Source organism: Bombus flavifrons, chromosome 1, assembly GCF_040668555.2.
Source record: "Bombus flavifrons isolate JBK064 chromosome 1, iyBomFlav1_principal, whole genome shotgun sequence".
Taxonomy (NCBI): Eukaryota; Metazoa; Arthropoda; class Insecta; order Hymenoptera; family Apidae; genus Bombus; species Bombus flavifrons.
This window is the reverse complement of record NC_138442.1, coordinates 14461613-14480861: the sequence shown is the minus strand read 5'-3', so window position 1 is coordinate 14480861 and position 19249 is coordinate 14461613. Positions and strand designations below refer to the sequence as shown.

Below are 19249 nucleotides of genomic sequence, written 5' to 3'. Positions count from 1 at the left end.
TGGACAACGACTGGCTATAGACACGACCACGCGAGACGCTACATTATAACAGCAAGAGCCTTCAATAACATTTATAGAATGTACGATAATATGTACTGGTATTAATAGTAACAGCAATCCACGTCAAACAAAGAACCTCATTGTTTCAAAGTGTTTGTGTCGATCTCAAATGTAGCGATCCTGGTAAAGCTCGAACCACCTGCCAATTTTACTCTCAGCAAACAACTACAATCCCAGGCACATCTTCACCTGCTCTTCATTTTGGTGTTCGGGGAATTTCTCAATGTACAAAAATTGTATCGTTTCAACGCAACTCTGATTCAGCAGGATCGCAATCTACGATGAAGACTTTCCGAGAACTGGAAGCGAGCTTTCAATTACAGGTGTCAAAACAACACACTATCGGATTTTTGTATTACTCTAATTATCAGAATAATAACAATTTTACGGTTCATTAAACCATAATAATAAAGACAATCTCAACCAAAGCACCGATCAAATTCGGCAGATGTAATAATCAAGGAAAGGGTCACCGAACGAGAAAATGGGATGTGAAACACAGGAAGGAAGAGGAGGAAGGACTAGCGGCGTGATGCTGCGTCGAGTGCCCGGTAAATTACCGGCGTACGCTGAAGAATCCGAGCGTGGCTCGGGTAATTCCACGGACGGGCGAGGCGGTATCGGTGGGTCGCATCTCCATGACAAATACTGGCAGAACCTCGCGTGGACGCAGATCCTATCTGCATTTTATTCCCGCAGATAAATGGGCCCGCGTACAATGCCGCCTCGCTGCGCTTGATGCTCGCGCGTACACGTGTACACGCGCTTTCGACGGAAAGCCATCGCGAGCCAATATTGCGCGCGTACCAGCGCGACGCAAGAAATCGCGAACGATCCGCGTCGATCGAGCTCTTGCAAGAGTTCGTGACCGCTTCGGAAATCAACGCGCGTCTCAACGCTTCTTCGCATCGCTTCCGCTGAACCGATTGAATAGAAAGCAGCGTTCTTGCGTTTCGTTCGCTCGCTAGCCTTTCAAACATTCGCAAAGCTGTCGACAGCGACGAACACGGTATGCTCACTTTTATTCTCCAGAGGATTCTCGATAAAGATTCTTCTGGTGCTAAAATAGAAGGGTCGTCGAGGAATCTTTCTTCCTACTTCATACTGATTGATACCGAGCTTCTTTTCCAATATGAATGTAGCCAGAGAAATATGAAGATTATGTTTTCGTTTGGAAATATGATACAGAGATTATACGATACTGTAGGGAATAGTGACACGAATTTGTATATATATCAAAACTAAAGTAATGTGATTGACGTCAGCTGATCAAGTTTAGCTGAAGTTACTATGGTTAGTATTTTCACGAGGTATTAGTTAACACTGTATATAGATTTCAGTGCAATAATTATGCAAACAAAATAATTAGATCAAAGGAAGTATGTTCTTAAGAAAACGATGTTTATAAGGAAGCTATCGAGTCTAAAATAGATCGCACGAGCTTTTATTTTTGAAGAATTAATTTATATAATCGATAAGAAACACTTATCTTTCGATCAACTTTTTAAGAAAATAGCCAACAACAACTAGGAATATCCTTCATCTTCCTCGCTATCCTATTTCTGTACAATATAATCATTAAAGTCTCGAGCAATACATTAAGGTTTTATTATAATAACCATACCTATAAAGCGTATTCTATTTTCAGACAAACTACCCGTGTTATGAGCCTAGAAAGTGTGCAAGTGTTACCAAGTTTTCAACGATTTCCTTGTGTTCCGGAGACGCAACGACCAACAGGATGCGGCGAACGCGCGTAATAGCAGCGTCGACTTCCCATAGCCTCGCGCGCTGAACGATTTCTATAACACAACGTAACATATTCGCGCGGATAAATGTCGAACGCATAATGACCGGCTTTCGGTGTTACAGAGGAACGCGGTGATACCAATCGCACGCAACGTCGTCTACGCCGCCCTGATAGGAATCCAACGTAGCACGCTTTTACGTGCACGCAACGGACACCCCGTGAAATTAGTCCCTCCAGAATCGACGATGAAACGGTAATCTGCATGGATACGGGATAAATACCTTATCGTGCGTCCATCTATCTTTTCTACGCAGCGAAACGAGTATGGGAATGTTGCACGAGGGCAGCCGGTAAGTTGTTCTGATTTATACCACGTATCAAGATATTTCTACACAGGGGGTTTCCACGCAGGACGTAAGAAAGTCGACACGTTTTTGTGCAAGAAAGAATTACATAAGTAGAATAATATTAATAAAACCGAGGATAAAGTCTGCTATACAAATAAATTGACAAACATGTATAATCTTTTCCTCTGTAAAACAAAACCCTTAGTTCCAAAATGCTGCACTAATGCAAAAGTGTGCTAAAATTGCTGGTCGACCGCGTCGCAAAAATGCAATGGTCTAAAACCAAGGAAAGGTTAATATCAGGCAACCGGGGATGACAACCCATAAATTACTGCGACTGGAATAACCCAAGATCACGCGAAAGATCAGGCGGTTGCTCCTGTGCCAATGAAACGAGGCTCGTAGCGCATCACGAATCCTGAATATTTAAACAGCCGACGATAATCACCCCGGAAACGTGGTCGCGTAATTAAGACGTTCATGGCGGGCGGTGGAACGGCACCTTTTCCCCGAGTAATTTAAACTCGTTCTCGGTGAACCGGCAGCCGCGACAGTTGAGCGCAGATACGATCGAAACGGTACCGGTCTCCCTCCGACTCGAACGTCCGCCAATCCGTTACCAGGAAACCTAATTAATTCCGCCTCTTACCGGGGTTGGGCTAGTTCCCTTATCTGTCTCGATTAACGCGAGACGCGGCTTTATCAACGTGAAATTAATTCGTTCGTCGGAAACTAACTACCTGATAGTCCCCTGCATACAAAGGGTCAAAGGTTCCGACTTTATCACCGGTGATCTACATGGATATCGGCGAATGTAAGCGGAAACAAAAGGGATAACAGTTGTATGAAATTCAAAGCGGAAACTTTGCAATAAACAAATGTACGTCTATATTTTTTATTACGGGGTATGTGCGGATTTTTTATACGAGTTATGCTTCATATCGCGCGGCTTCTCACGGTCAAGTTCCTCTAATTACGATTATCTGTGGGAAACACGAAATCGACGGCATTACTTTGCTACGTGGAATATATAGCTTCGTTTGCGAAACGTGGTCGACGCGGCGCGGCGTGACGATCATTTGCATCTCCTGCATAGAATTCTCCATTTTACGAGCGATAGATACGTCGCACGTAAACGATAAAGTACATATGCGATAAGAAGAACGAACGTTTACTTAAGAACTCACCTTATTGTCTCTTTGCAGATAAAAACCTCGTGCGTCAAATCATTGACACTCCTACACCAAGTAAGAGCAAGCTCCACCTGGCACACGACTCGACCAAATGATTTCTCCAGTACCCCGTATTAATTTACACCCGTTATACGGTCTCAGAAGCTCGGATGGCGTCTGCAAACAGTGAGAAGAGTTAAAAAGATACTCGCGACTGGCGGAAAAAGGTTCCGAAGAACGCATACGCGTGGAATTTCGCGTTATCGTCGAAGATGAGGTACGTGCTGATTACCGAGCTGCTTACACCTTCCTGTATGCCCGTGGCTCTTCTTTCTGTCTGTTTCTCTCTCTCTCTCTCTCTCTCTCTCTCTTTCTCTCTGTCTCTATCCCGCCTCTCGCGAAATTACAACGACGCGCTGTGTTCCTTGCGCGAGCACGGAGGCAGAGGGTCGTAGGGGCAGCGGACGCAAGGAATCGAAGGTGAAATTACACCAGCAAACTACGCGCCTCGGCGTACTTAGAGTTTTACTGATTGCAAGACATAAAATGTAATTGCGATGTGGCCCTAGAAGAAGCACACTGCAAACCTTTCGCCGAGGTTTTAATAGGATCCTCGTGAAACCCGACTATCGACCGTTTCGAATCCGGTTTACAGGGTCCCGCGGAAACGCATTATGACATTCTTACCCGAGTTCCTCAGCTTCTTCCTCTTTTCGCATTCTTTCCTACGCGAGAGGACTGTTAGTCCTTCTTTAACACGATTCGACGATCTACGGCGGCGATTATTTCACACTCGCGAGGACAGACTGCACCTTTCGACACGCTTGTCCAGTTCTCTTCCTCTCTCCCTGGGCCGGTTACAGCGTTCATTAGCGGCCCAGTCCGGTCCATTAAGATCGATTATCTCGATACATAGAAATCCACACTCTATTTGGATGAGATTGCAAAACCAACGCCCGCTTCCCGTGGCTCTCTCGCCTTGAATCCGATCGTTTGCCCCTGCTATACGCGTAGGATATGTGTAGCCTACAGGAACGTAGCCCCGCTAGCTGGAACTCCTTTGGGAACTCCGCTGATGGGCATTCACGCGCAGGCCGGTGTTGGGAAGACAAATCGCGAGTCCCGTAATTTCCGTCGATCAAGGTCGCGCGCCTCGCCACGCGTAATATACGATCCTGAATCGATCGGACCGGGATTTTACTCGGAATCGATTTGAATGAAACACGGACCGCCTTGTGACAGAGGCAGCTGGTCCGCCGTGGCTGGTCCAATTAGCCTCTAGAACCGAGGGAGGTACCGGAGGAAGAATCGAAAGGAAGAACCCGGAGAAGAACCAAAGAAGAAACTCGCCTCTAAAAGTCGAATCCACAAACCAAAGGAAAAGACAACGTGGAGGCTTTTAGCTCGCGCAGCACGCTTACGGTGCTTCACACTTTATTTATCTACATCTCTGTTGCGCGGCGATGCGCTTTCAGTGCATGGGCTCGGTTGGCAACCTACTTACGTATATGGCGCACCGGGGTGCAAATTATGCATGTTGCAAGTAGCCTTTGCTCGACCCGCGTGTCTTTTTATTGCTCGGAATATTTTAAACGCCACATCGAGCCCGGTCCATGTAAATATATGGAGATACGGGGCGCTACAGAGAGGCAAGTTCGCGATTGCGCCGCGCGAATATGGTGTCCATTATCGCTCTAAATTGTGGCCTTCTGAAATCCAGGTGCCGTACACCTTTAACGAGATCGTGAACGTGTTTCTACAAGAATTTTTTATTCACTCTCGCTCGTTATGATAACGTAAACGAAATATTATAAACGTAAATTTTCCAAAAAGTTCCTACACAGACATGAATATTATAGACTTTCACTCGATAAAACAAAAATACGAGAACAAAATACATAGTAGGGATATCTCTCCCAATTCCACTGAAAGAATTTCTCTACTTTCACACGGTCCCTCTCTCTTTCTCTCTCACTCTTCCCTAAAAAATTCAGAACTTGGTTCACTGTTGGCCAAAACCTCGATTCGTTTCGCAACGCATCGAAGCTCGTACACGTTGACTCGCGCGCGCCAGTCGAGCCAAAGGAGAACGTATGCGGTCGGGCGGACATTAGCGTGGCACCGGCATAAATTTGTACGCGGCCGATACACCCCGTGCACCATCCTCTGTGTCCCTCTGGCTCTTCCTGTTTCTGCCGCCTCGTACGGAGCTTGGTACGCGGCGAAGGTAGACGCATAAGTCTTCCGTCTGGCCGCGAGGACACCGTATAGGATCGCGGCCGAACATTTTCCGTACGCGATAGGCGGCGGCCCGCAACAGAAACGGCTCGCTTTCACGGGACGCAACCGCGTTTCTGTTTCCTGAGGTTGTTAAGCACGCATTTGGTTTCGACGACGACGCTGCGCGGCCAGCCAACGCATAAATACGTGTAGGCAGCGCGTGTTAACGGAGGCGGGGCGCGTTTCGACCGCTCCGTGAGCCTCGAATAGTTTTCGTGTTTTCCCGTTCCACCGCAGGCGACCGTTCCTTGTAATGGCCGGAATAAATCTTCAGTACGACTCTTCTCGCGTCTAGTAATTGGTCCCATGGAATTCTCCGTATCGCGTAAACACTGCATTTGCCGGTGACCTCCTTACTTTCCGCGTGCTATCTATTTTCTTCGTAAAATATGAAGTAGAAATCGATATAAGGATCAAGAATTTTTGTTCACATAAAAAATATTAGACGTGGTATATTTAAAGTGCACGTAGTAGGATCACCAGATTTTCTGTTTTTGTGTGATTTTAAGAAATATTTGTATCGCATCGATTAACTTCGTAAATTGGAAAGCAGACGTTCTATTGATGTTACGATATATTCGGAGACAATTCATCGCCATCAAAATTATTACTCCTTCACCGCTCTCTCTTCATACCATATCGTTATATCCCATGAATTCTTCCACATTTCTCAATCTACCTCGACTACACAACTTGTCGCCAGCGATCTAAGCGGTTGTTCTCACCGCGACGTTGTCCGGCGTATACTGGCGCGGCGATGAAACTTATGAAAGGGGCCGAAATTCTCGAAAAGATGGTTATCAGCCGGGCCGTTTCGCAATAAGAGAACGAGTGTCCGTGGAACGTGTAACTTCCCGACAGTCGTATGTATCTTGGGAGAGCTGGCCACGACGCAGCTACGCCGCACAACGTCAGGGACGAGATTTAGAGGCCGCGACGGCGGACAATGCACGACACCTGCAGCACCTCGAAACAGAAGAGCGTAGATCGGGGGGAAGAGAGATGGAAGTCGAAAGGGATAGGGCGAAGAAAAGGAAGGAAAAGGAGGAACGAGTCTCACGAGCTAGGCGAGGAAAAAGGAAGAGGAGAGAGGGTTCGTCTGGAAGTGGAGGCAATAGCGTGGTTCGCCTATGTGTACAGAGGCACGGAGAACGGAAACTGGTACCGGTAGCGCAGCGGGATAAACTAGAGAGACGTCTTAAAAGGTCCTTAACATACGTACCGGGAGGGACGAGCTACATCGTTCCGGTGCGGGAGCACGATGCATGGAAAAATGCTTATTCAACAAAGGGACACAAATCAAACAACAGTGGAACGTGGACGTCTTCCACATTGTTGCAAAGTGCCGACAACGATGCTCCTCCTTGTCAACTATATAATTCTTATACTCGCCAGAGTAGGGTCTCGTGACGATATTTCTAGATTATCGTAGATATAATGACCCACTGTTACCGAAGTAGCGTCCCATACGGGGGAAGGATGTCTAGGACGAGACTACGCGTCTAAGGTAACAATACCTCAGCCCACATGCTCTACTTAACTCTTCCAACTCCTCTTCTCGCTCCTGTGCGCCTCCAAACTCGAACGGTCGATCGAAGATTCCCAGGAACGGTGGCTAGTCTAGCAACGTTCGGTCATGCGATCCTTCGAATACTCGACCGGTTCGACGAAACGGCCGCCTCCGTGGGACGCTCGTTCGGCGGAAAATCAATTATACAGCCAATGGTCGGGACTGATCTCGCGATCTTCTTGTTTCCTCTACTCCCGAAATGACTTTCGGTAGCTTAGGACCCCCGCTGACGGAGCACGCGGTGAACTGCGAGATGAGCCCCGGAGCGGAATTGCTCCGAAAAGGAAGAAAAGAGACAAAAGAAATTAAACAGGAAGACTAAAAATAAGGGAGAGGATGAAGGAAGACGAAGAGGTAGGACCACGTTTTGCGGTGTAGCAAGTTTTTTATCAAGATATTAATTGAACACCCAATTATATCTTACGTGGCGAGGCATAAATTCATAACTTTTAGGCTCGCATTTAAAAGGAACCAATTACTGGAACGATGGTCGTATTCCCGGCTTGAAAACTGACCATCCCAAGAAACAGCCCTGGTGAAATAATTCTTGCGATTACATATATATATATATTACCATTTCTTTGCTGTTGTTGAACATCCCTTTCACTCTTTCCGACGATAGATAGAATATGCTTGGTTCCAATCGTACGCTCCAGCATTGAAGAGGGTCACGGAGGAAAAAGAAGCATCGCAAGGTCCAAAGCAATTAGTATCATAATGACAGTCTGAGTATGCGGAACAATTGACAGGTCGAAACAATTATTCAATTAGCAGATAAATAATTATACGCTTCCTAACATTTTATTAGTAGAATGGAATGCTGGACATGATTTTTCATTCGGGATGTCGTGATTAAAGATACATATATATGTGTGTGTGCTTGATCACGAACTGTCTCCGGACGAAACGTCATAATCGCTGTCATCGCTGAAATGTGGTTCTTTAATGTTGTGCGTGATAGAGCCAGGTTTGTCTGTTGCCAAGATATAGGTGCCGCGAGGAGTTTTCTTGATGCGTCCTAGAGAAACTCCTGCCTTCAGAACCTCCATTACTAGGTAGCCAGCTCGCGCTTGGGTAATCTTCATATTCTTCAACACGTAATGCACGATACTCTCGAACGTGGCACCCTCCACGAACCCGTTCATCTCGTAAGCGTTCCAGTTCCCGGACACCTGCAGGAACGGGTTCGTTTCAGTTCCATTTCTCAGTCATTCGCCTTTTATCTTTTTACTTAATTCTAAAGATATAGTAATGAATTTTTATGAGACTTATAAAATGTATAATGATCGCAATAATGTATAATTTACAAAACACTGTTCCTTCTCATAGTATAATCTTAGCAATTCTCGAGAATTCCATTTGTCTCGCAAGGACAATGATGGACTTCTAAAGAAGAGCCAAAGGTAGATATCGCCAAATACGAATCACGCGAATCTACCCTCCCTTAACAGAGCAATATCGTTCTTATTGCTCGCATATTACTCTCGTAATTGAGACGTGGTTCCTGTCGTGCAGTCGCACACGCAATTTCAACAACTCGACCATCATCCAAAACATGCGGTGACACGCGACGGAGGGAGATGTCATGCGAAAAAAATATCCTTGGAAGCAAGGGGACGAAAGAAATGTCGTCGAGGATGTGGTTACCAGCCGCAAGGACGATAATTAAGAATATCGTGGATTCTGGGAGATCGTTCAACACAAATTGCGTGAGACTGAAGCGAGGAAATCGACTTCCATTACGAATTGCAGCTAAACTAATTGCTTTCAATTATTTACTTGGAAAAAGGACAATGGCAGCTAATTTTAAAGTAAACAACAATTTTTTACAGCAATAAGGTTCACAAAAATTTCACTATACACGATTCTGTTTTTGTATGAAAGAGTTATCAACTGAACTGTATCCTTATGAGAACATTAAGCACTCAAGGAAGTGGTGTCTTGCGAACTCACTTTCTCGTTGACGAGGATTCTCTAGGCACGTAAGGCTCGGTTGACGGTCAACGACGAAGTAGAGTTTTTGGTCGGATGGTATGGAAGCAGGTGATTCGTCGGCTTAATTGAAGGGCGCCCAGTGTGCTTCGGTAACGTGTAATTATCGGGTAGAACGAGCTGGAGAATGTGGCGGACGAGGCGAGAATAGAGACATTATTCCACTGCTATTTTACTCCATCTTTTCCCGTCTGTTTCTTCAAGGTGAATAGAAGGTGGGGTTACCAGATCGCCTGTCCCACTTTACCCTCCCTCGTTTTAATCTCTTTCTTCCGTTTCACGTTGTTGGATGTAACACCGGTTCTCAGGAAGCCAACTAAGAATATTTCGATACTACAGTCTCCATTTTACTGACATATGAACATTTGGAAGTGGAAATTTTAATATTTAAGAGCGAAGAAGATTAACGAGATACAAACTGTTATATTTTAATATTTCTTCAAACTGACTTTCCCCTAATTTCCAAAACACGTGTCCGACATCCAATCGAATTTACGACCCTTCTACCTAATCCAATAACAGTAAACACAGCCATTTAGAATACCAGTTTCAGGGAAGAAAGAATCAACCGACCTAAAGCACAGTCATCTGGCAAATGAAAGGGGCTTCTAGGTCAGAAGATTGATCAGTCAGTTCCCTTTTTCCCATCCAAATAGCTTGCTCCGTTTTCAACCAGCTAGTTCGAGTAGAGCCAGCGGTTCGAGAGATCGTCGATTTCATGGTAGATGGTGAGGTTTAGCGTCGAATCAAGACGATCACTCGCGATTCCTAAAGACAGACGATACATGGGCGACGGTGTTCGCTTGGGTGCCACGATTAAAAGCGTCTAGTGACTCGCGGAGGCGCGAATGACTCGAGATACGGGCGAAGATAAGATCGCTGATCTCGTGGGCGAGAGCAACTCGATGGTGAAACAGAGGGAAACGCGCGGGAGGGAACGTGTCTTTATTCTCCGCGCGGTTTGTACCGCCGAAACGAACGAATTCATTTTTACGCCGACAGAAACATTGCCCCATCGTGGAACGAGCAACTTCTCGCGAGTGTTGCTTCGTGTTTTTCGAGCGTTCAACGGTATTGTACGAGCGGTGTTTGAGGGAATACGTTGGGAGTTGGTGGAACCGGTTCGCAGTAACGAGTGGAAAAATTACACACACATTATACGATGTAAGAGTTGTCAAGATTGTAAAAGAGACATTAAGCAGCCATATATTATGTATTTTGAATCTCATTAAGTAACTGTTTAAAATGGTATTATTTACAATTGTTTCTAAGTAATATTAGCGTTTGTAATTCTTAGATTATTTATGTAATTTAAGTTATAAAATTGTCTTTCGTGTGCGGTGTATTGGCGCGTCGAACATTAAGCGTGTCCGAGCTTCTGTTCAACGTACAGGCAACGGGTTTAAACGCCCGCGGTGCCCTTTTCCCATTCGCGAGCTGTCCGCTTCGGAGGAATCTCCCCATCTCCTAAGGCTCGTCACGCGACGAAAACGAGGACCGAGACCAATTAACCCATCACCGCTGCTAATTGCCTTGACACGGGGTAAGTAGACGCTCCGTGGAAGCCGACTTCTGTATACGGACTATACGTTTCGTTCAAAGATACCAATCAACGAGCAGAGTTAATTAGATAGCCAGAAGATGTACTCGCCTCGTACAACATACTTCAATTTGCTCCATTTCGTTATACGTCACTAAGTATGTTTTCAAACTTCTGCAGGCTATATCATAACTAAAATGTCGGTATATAGTGAAAGAAATTACGAAGGTAAATAACGATTATACGAAACAAAAATGGTAATTAATAAAATAAAATTGGCTAATAGATTTCAAATCGAAGTAAAACGAAAACACGCAAGTACGTTCCCGCCTACGCTCACGTCACCAGCAGCGTTTCTTTCGTGTAACACAGGTCGCATTGGAAACACAGACAGAACGTATGGACAGATAAAACGGCGCGTTCACCGCGGCGCTAACAAATCGCTATTACATTCGTTATGTCAAACGCTGAGCACGTGGTCGGGTCGCAAAAGCGGTAAAGCGAGCGAGAAAGCGTGGCACATGAACGACCACGCGAACGCGTCACTCCGTATACCTATACGTGTAAAATACCCGTGGCCAGAGGCCCGTTGATCCCTCCCAAGTGCACGATAGTCGTGGTCAACCATATAGTCACGGGCTATTACCGTAACACCGTCGGTTCTACAATCCTCGAGAGAAAGGCCGTGCACGGAAGATAGAGTCATTATGTCGGAGGGATAACTTTCCACCTGCGCCGCATAACTCGTCCAGGTAAACACCTGTGCCAGAGCCAAACTTCTCGAATTCGTCGAAAGACGCCGTTCCACCACCAAGCCAATCCTTCTGCATCTTCATCGTGGTGAACGAAAGAATCCCCCGTTGGCGAAATGAGAATTCGAGAGCGGTGTAAATCATCGAAACGTTAACATAATCTCGATCGTTTGCGAAGACGTAAGAGAGAAGAAGAGAAAGAAGCCCAAAGCTTCTTGTGGTTTGGCTGTGACCGGGGAAGCGGCGAGAAAAAAGCACCGAACGGATTGGCCCTTATCTTCCTGCCGATTTATGGGGCCGAAGACCTTTATCGTATCATCGTCGTCATGCAATTTCGCTGTCACGATACGACCGGGCTAAGTTTTAAGGCTCGTAATTACACCTATAAAGTACACGCGTCGGAGGGATTTGAGCGTAGCTGGGCTGCTCGTTTTCGTAGCGAAAACGCTCCTCATACCGACCCCAAAGACGCTACATTGTGCTCGACTAATAAACGTCAGCCTTACGTGCAGGTGCACGGAATTTCGCCGTGTGTCTCTCAAGGGAATCCTTAAGCCTGAGATACTACACGTTACGACGCTGACGACGAGACCATCCTCGGATATGGCAAACGTCCCAGCTTTTCGGAGCTAATGAACATAAACTCGATGATTTTAAGAATGCTTCTAATCCTTCGCCCTTTATTTCTCACACACGAGTAGGGATATTAAATATTCTACATTCTTTTTGTGGCGCAATTTTGCGGTATCAGAATTTCTTATGCGTAGACAAAGATCATAGCCTATCATAGACGTCTGAAAAATCGATAAGGAACAGTTACACTCGAGTGCATCAAACGATTACACTGGTATTTTCCATTGGCTACGTTTCCTCGTGTTTTAATGTTATATCGCTGATAGCCGCTGTTCTTTTTTCGGATTATTATTACCATCTAAAGACTGCTTTCACGCAGACCATACGATACTATGGAATTACGCGCCGCTCTTTGCCCTTTTCATCTCCGAGCTGGTGCCTGCTTACGGTGACTGCCGGTTGGCGCCATCTCCAACATTGTTGGCGTTAATGTAACAACACACCATCTCCTCGTCTTCCTCGCGAAGGGTGGTATCTTCGAACGATCGAACAGTTGGAATAAAGTCATCAAACGAACAATGGACGGTCGATGGTAAACACGTACGACGATTAAAATAGCTTTGTGCATAAATAAATATAAGACGCATAATCATTTGGTGTTCCGACCGTCGAATTTTCGTAAATTACAGCTATGATTAACAATTTCTAATATCTAGATCCAAACAAGTAACGGATAATTTATTATTGGAGATAATGATCCCATACATATGAATTAAATATAGTATTTGGATCGATTTCTGAAGCAACAGGTACCGTTCCGAAGACAAATGGTATTACTATAGATTATAGCTATTTATATCAAACGTATGAATATAGAATTGCTGGAAATAGGTCAATTAGTCACAGCCGATCCTTCTTCCACATAATTGTCATACGTGCGAGTACGTGCAACAAGATCTCGCAAATCGGAAGTATTTCGTTAAATTGCACGAGTTTCGTTCTCGTACGACGCTGTCTATCTACCATACGCTAAATCACAGTGATTATGGTATGATGTATTCGCTGGAAATGAGTTCAGTAGGCCTGGCGTAAAAGAACGACGTTGCATGTAAAATGATGATAAGGCACGCGCATACGCGTTCCTCGAATGGAACACTTCCGACTATCGTCACAGCCAAGACCACGGGAAGAAAGCAATTCTCAGCAAAACGAGGCTATTAAGGAATAACGATGAAATATCTTTTTCATGACGAATTAATTTGTTATTTCTTTTTCTAGATTAGTACGCTTATGAATTTCCCTCTTTATCATTAGAATACGTGGAGAATGAGGCGAGAAGACAGAAGATGGAAAAGAAATTAAACTTAATACCGTGACAAATAATACGCATTCATTGTGAGAGGAATACTAAATTAATAACGAAATTAACTATTTTATTTAATCACGAATATGCGATAAAAGACAGAATTAATGATAATTGATCGAATTAAAATGAATTAAATGATGTGATGATTGAAATTAACATGATTGGAAAATTTGCTCGAATCGACATAAATTCCCGAACAAATCGCCACTATTATACTAACACTTCTATCGCTCGTTTAGCGAGCGAATGGCAATAAAATCGTCGTGATCGTTTACAAACCCTCGAGTTTACAAAGTTCTAGCATCGACAACGAGTCCCGTAATTATACACACCGACTACGAGCAATATCACCGGATATCGTCGATCACGTACAAATCCGCGCATTCTTCGAATGTTCTATACGTGAACGTGTACAATTAATTTCATCGATTTGCCCTTTAATATTCTACATCGATCCAGAAATCGATCTGAAACAAGATTCCCTGGAAAATAGAGAATTCTCAAGTACAAAGTACAGGATTTCTTAAGACAGGTTCTTTGGAACGTCGCAACGAGGATAACTGAATTGGACCGCCAAGACGTAAGCCTCATTACGCGCTGCCGGCGCTTCTGTTTTCCCCCTTTCTCCTTCCTTCGTTCTTCTCGTTCTTTCCATTACCACGATCGTGGCTGGCTAATAATAATTATGCTAGGAATCGAGATTTTTCGCAAGTAAAACCGGTCGTCACTGGGTATTCAACGATGGTGTACAGAGAAGGGAGAGGATCGTCGGTAGCGCTGCTATCAAATCTGACAAATAACACTACGCATGGACATAATTCTTGGCGATGTTTGCAGACACCATCCTGGGTAAAGTTCAAGAGGGTTAGTTACTGGTTACTACGTTTTCCTCGACAAATGGCGATTGGAAGGAACAGTGACTGACTAAAGAATGAATGTTATTACGATAGTTAACCTAGGCATAAAATATCCATGATTGCTTTAAACATTCTTAGAGAGTACAAATCTCAATAATAGAATCCATCTTTCATCGGTTGAATGGAATAGTTAGATAGAATGGAATAATTGTATACAAGTAGGATTCTGTTCGTTCGAATGTTTGAGTTGGTATCTGATTAAGTGAACACCCGCCGATTACATACATTTATTTGAGTGAGCAATCACGAGTAATGAGAATAATCAGCGAAATTTTATTGTACCAAGTATTTGCCTTCTGAGGGGTTCAAATATGTTAAAATTTCTACACGTGTCATAAACATAGACGTTGAGATTATTTTAATTTCGTACTTCAACGAGATAATTCTAATTTTACTTCTCGCACGGTTCTCGATCGTTACAGCCATTTTACAATACCTGAGTACCTTCGGAATGAAAAATAAAACTACGGTAACATCGTACTATCGTCAATGGAAAAAACGCATAAGCAAATAAGTGCGAAGCACGAGAAGAAATAGAAAAAGAGGACGAGCGAACGCGTAGCCTCGTAACCGAGAGGAACGTAAGAAAGGAAGGGAGGCCACCCTGCTCGAGGATTACCATAAACACTCGACTCGGTCGTGCATGCACGTTAGTGCACCACTAGCAAATACACGTGTAAATCCCGTGTTTCAGCTCTTATTCCACCTTCTCCACCTCCACTGGCGTCCTCCGCTTTCACCTCCGCCGTGTTGTCGCGGCCCTCTCGCCCCGGCTTGGCCGACTTCCCTTCGATTCCCTACTTCTCTCCCCTTAGTCGCATCTTTCATGCCCTTTCCTTGGTTCTCGATTCGCCGAGCCACCTCGTAGTGCTCGTGCCGATGCTCGAACGAATCGGCAAAAAGAAGCTCCGGTATATCGCGGTCGCGTGACTTTCATGCTCACCCAGCCATCTTCGTCTCTCTCCCTTTCTTTCAACTTCCCAATACTGTGCTCAAGTGCTCAGCAGATCTGGCCCAGTGCCGTATTCCTATTCCGAACCAATTTTTCCTATTGTTACCTGCTTGAAAAGATAGTCGAGGATATTTTTTCTTTATTTTATTCCTCAATTGTTGTTATTAGTAACATAATTTTGTTGACTGGAAAGGAGTCGGAAATCTTTAACGTACCGATCAGTCTAAATTGGGCTTTCGTTAAAAATCAGTCTACTTCAATTTCCATGAATGCAGAATAGAATAGCGCAGTTGGTTGTCATTTAACCGGAGTTCATAAATCAATACAATTCTATGGTGGCGTCAAAGCAGACCGAGCTACTTGCCTTACCAACACTGATCATCGAGCTGAGGAAGAAAAGAATGGCATCGAAATGTCAGTGATCCTTGGCAAAAGTTGCGTTAGCAGCTTGGCGCAGCCGCGTTCCGTCTATTGGATTCAAAGCAGAGGCCTGTTTACCATATATTTTCCAGGGAAAGCATTGTCAGCTCGGAAACGGGAGAATACAAAAGCGCACGATGAAAGATAGCCGGTGGGGCCCCGAACGGGTGAAACGCCATTACGCGTGCACCGTGAACGGGACATTAAGGCAGGCGAAATGAATGTTCTCTCCGCGGAACGTTCGATCCACCGCATAAATAACCGCGTGTACGCGCGAGAGCCCGTGTGCGCACCACTGCGGCTGGTTTTCTCGTTAAAGAAGCGTAGCTACGCTACTGTGTCGCACCGCGCCGCGGTAGGTTTCCTAGATCTGGAACAAACGATCGGCAGGAATCGCGCGCGAGCCTTTCCTTCTTGCGGACACGATATCTGTTTCTTTGGTTGACCGAGCTAACGCGAGTAAAGCTGCGTTTACATTAGATAACTGTTTATCGATGGATTTGATCGGACAAATTGTTAAAAATCATCCTTTCGAACTAAATTTTAATCAAATCATAATTGCTTCTGGTCGTTCAACTCGAAGCTAACTTTTTGTCTACGTTTAATAGGACAAGTTCAGGATATCAATTCCGGTTGTCTGTACGGAGTATAAAATAGTAGTTTAGAGATACTTGAAACAGTAGATTCCTTTAAGATCAAGCGTACAACAAATCAGTACAAACGCGAACTTTTCTTCCATCACGTAAAGTATTTGCACACCGTTATATTTACGACATGTTTTATAGACATATTATATTAGATTCGAGTATCACGTAGTTTAACCAAGAGTTGGCCAATGTAAACGCAGCTTAAGCCAACAACCGCCTGTTTCACGGAATTCCGCTGGCGACTATTTAGGTGCATGGTGGTTGGCGAGTGAAACGACGAAGCGGATCGCGTGGAAAGTGAAATAAAACGCGACACCGGTTTGGATTCAACCGCGATTAAACGATCTCTGGCCACACCTGACCGATTTGTCCGCAGGCTGTTTAATCGTTGCAATTAACACCTGTGCAACGAGCCATTTATCGGCTTATCGATTGCGCGCAGAGAACACGCTTGTGCTTTGCTCCCACGAATCCTCGAATCGTAATCTCGCGTACGTTGCTCAACATCCGGTAGATTATCTAAGAGAAAATGGAAGATGTTTATATAATGGGATGTTTGCGAATACATTGGTTATCTTGGTTAGATTATATGGAGCGATTCAAACAAAACAGATTGTACGAGTGTGTCTTTCGTTTGACAATCTACTTTGAATTAGTATCGGATGTAAGCGCTCATTTATTCGGGGAATGATAGCATAACTCGTGAGAAATTATTTAATAATATTTAAGAAAGAATTTTATGTTAACGGGAAGGTATCCGATCTAAAAGAATAAGATAAATGATTGATAACAATAAAATGATTGAAAAATATTCAACGCTCTTGTATGTGCACGAATACATATCGATACGCGGTTTCTATATTAAACTATCATATCAATTCGCTTGCCTTAAATTGGACTCGCTAGAAATAATTGTGTCGACTAAAATAAATGAACAGATGTATGTACTTATTTTATTAAAACGATGATCGTATTCTATTAAAGATACAAAATGAGAGCTGCAACAAACTCGAGAACAACCTCAACGCGATGGTGACTCTGATACGCGCGAACGAGAATAACGAGGCGATGAAAAGAGCTTTGCGAACGGTAACCCAGTAACCCAATACACGACCGAGAACATCTCAAGCTGAACTGGTATTCTCTCGTCTCTGTTGCCCCTTCACGGTCTGCCTGCTGGCTGCACCATGGTTTCTTCTCGCGGCCGAAGAAAAAGGTCTGACCCGCCCGTGGGCGACGGTGATGCAGCGACAATCCTCGTTCAAGCATCCTCGCGAATTATCCTCGCAATAGTCTCGCGGTTACACTCCTCTTGAAAGGTAACAAGTGCCTCGATATAAAATCCACCAGAGAAAACTAAAGAGATAGAACAAATTCATAAGATGTTCTACAGCGAATCGATTTTCGGCCAAGTATCAGGCTCAGTTTCTGTCGCGTGAGTTGCCATCATCCACCGTATCTTGAAGTTTAATGACTGAGAAGATGCTTAATATCGCCACGTAGGATGTTGATGATTCACGACGCAATAACTACACTGTACATGATAATTACGCATCAATTAACGTGTCAGGGACTAATACCGCTAAAAGAATAATGTTAATTTATGTACAGGAGTAAGAAACGCAACAGGACACCATGAAAATATACACAATCACGCGGAGCGTAACCTGTGAACACAATACCTCGACAACAAATAGCAAACCAGATCTCTGCAAACACGTTCAGACATAAAATTACTCGAAAGAAGTGTAAAAATGTATAAAGACTAATAACGTACGCTTATACCACTCATCGGACCGTGACTATGGCCTAGGCTGAACCACGTAAAACACGAAACCGAGAGAGGCGCGCAGATTTTCGCGTTGGTGGTCCACGATTCTTATCGGACCGTTTCTCTTATCCGTCGTTCGATCCATTGTATCCGCGCGGTCGTGGCGGTCGTGGTGCACCAATTAAATTAAAGCCAATGGCCTTCCTATCGAGGATCGTAGCGCGAGGGACCTACGGCCACGCGTCCACCTCAGGGAAAGCGTCGCCGTTAAAGTATGGCGGGCATTACCGAGCCGCGTCGATGACTTATTGTGGGACGCGGGGCAAACGTATGGTTACGCGTACTGGTAATCATTCGTACACATGTTATAATTACCGTTGCGTTGCCGATTAATCACGAGATGGCCGGAACAGACCCGGGCCGGTATTACTTCTTCGCTCTCGACCCAAGCAACCGCTCGTGAATTCGCGACGAGTGATGATTTCGTCTGTCCAAAAAGTTCTCGCACTCGGCACACCCTCTTTCTCTCACGAGGGAGATTTAACGGTATCTCTGGAACAACGTTCGATACCGCGTCGTAAATAATACAACGCCTGGATCGTAATGTATTCTACCAGCGATAATTGGTACCTGAGCACGAGCTTTTATCGCGAGCTTATCGTAATGATACCTTGAGCTTCATCCTCGGTGTCTCCGTGAGATTAAAGTTTGATTAAAACCGGTATGTGGAAAAAATGTATCTACACATGACGAAGGAAGAATTACCGTAAATCTATTCGCAAACAGACGAAATTAATACGATCAATGATACGAACTTAATGATTAACTGGTTCGAATCGCAAAAGAAGATATTGTTGAAAATTTACGTAGCTCTAGGTGGAAGCCATATTCGTAATTACTACGAACAGTTCGCAGAGTTCATCACACGCAGAAAGCGAGTTCGCTAGCTTCTTCAGGCGGCTAGTCGTTAACCACGACTGAGGGGAGTAAATGCCGCTGGAATTTACGCGAGATTAAGCGCCACGTACGCTAAGCGAGGAGCCGCGAGCGATCGCTTTAAACGCGAAGATTTCACCAAGAAAGAAAGCCCCGGGGATACTCTTTCAAATACCAACGAAATCCCGCCTCGTTGTTCCCCGC

General features: G+C 44.6%; 1 protein-coding gene across 2 annotated transcripts in view; it reads left to right on the top strand.

Moving 5' to 3' along the window:
- The first annotated feature begins 1713 nt into the window (after positions 1-1713).
- Positions 1714-19249, top strand: part of LOC138178104 (uncharacterized) — a 99112-nt gene continuing 81576 nt past the window's right edge. The window contains exons 1-3 of one of the 2 annotated variants that reach the window (XM_069109607.1): positions 1714-1874; positions 1933-2160; positions 3363-3606. The gene's annotated coding sequence lies outside the window, so the exon portion shown is untranslated. Of the gene's footprint in view, positions 2161-3362; positions 3607-19249 lie in introns of both variants that reach the window. The other variant, XM_069109614.1, reaches the window with a different exon arrangement.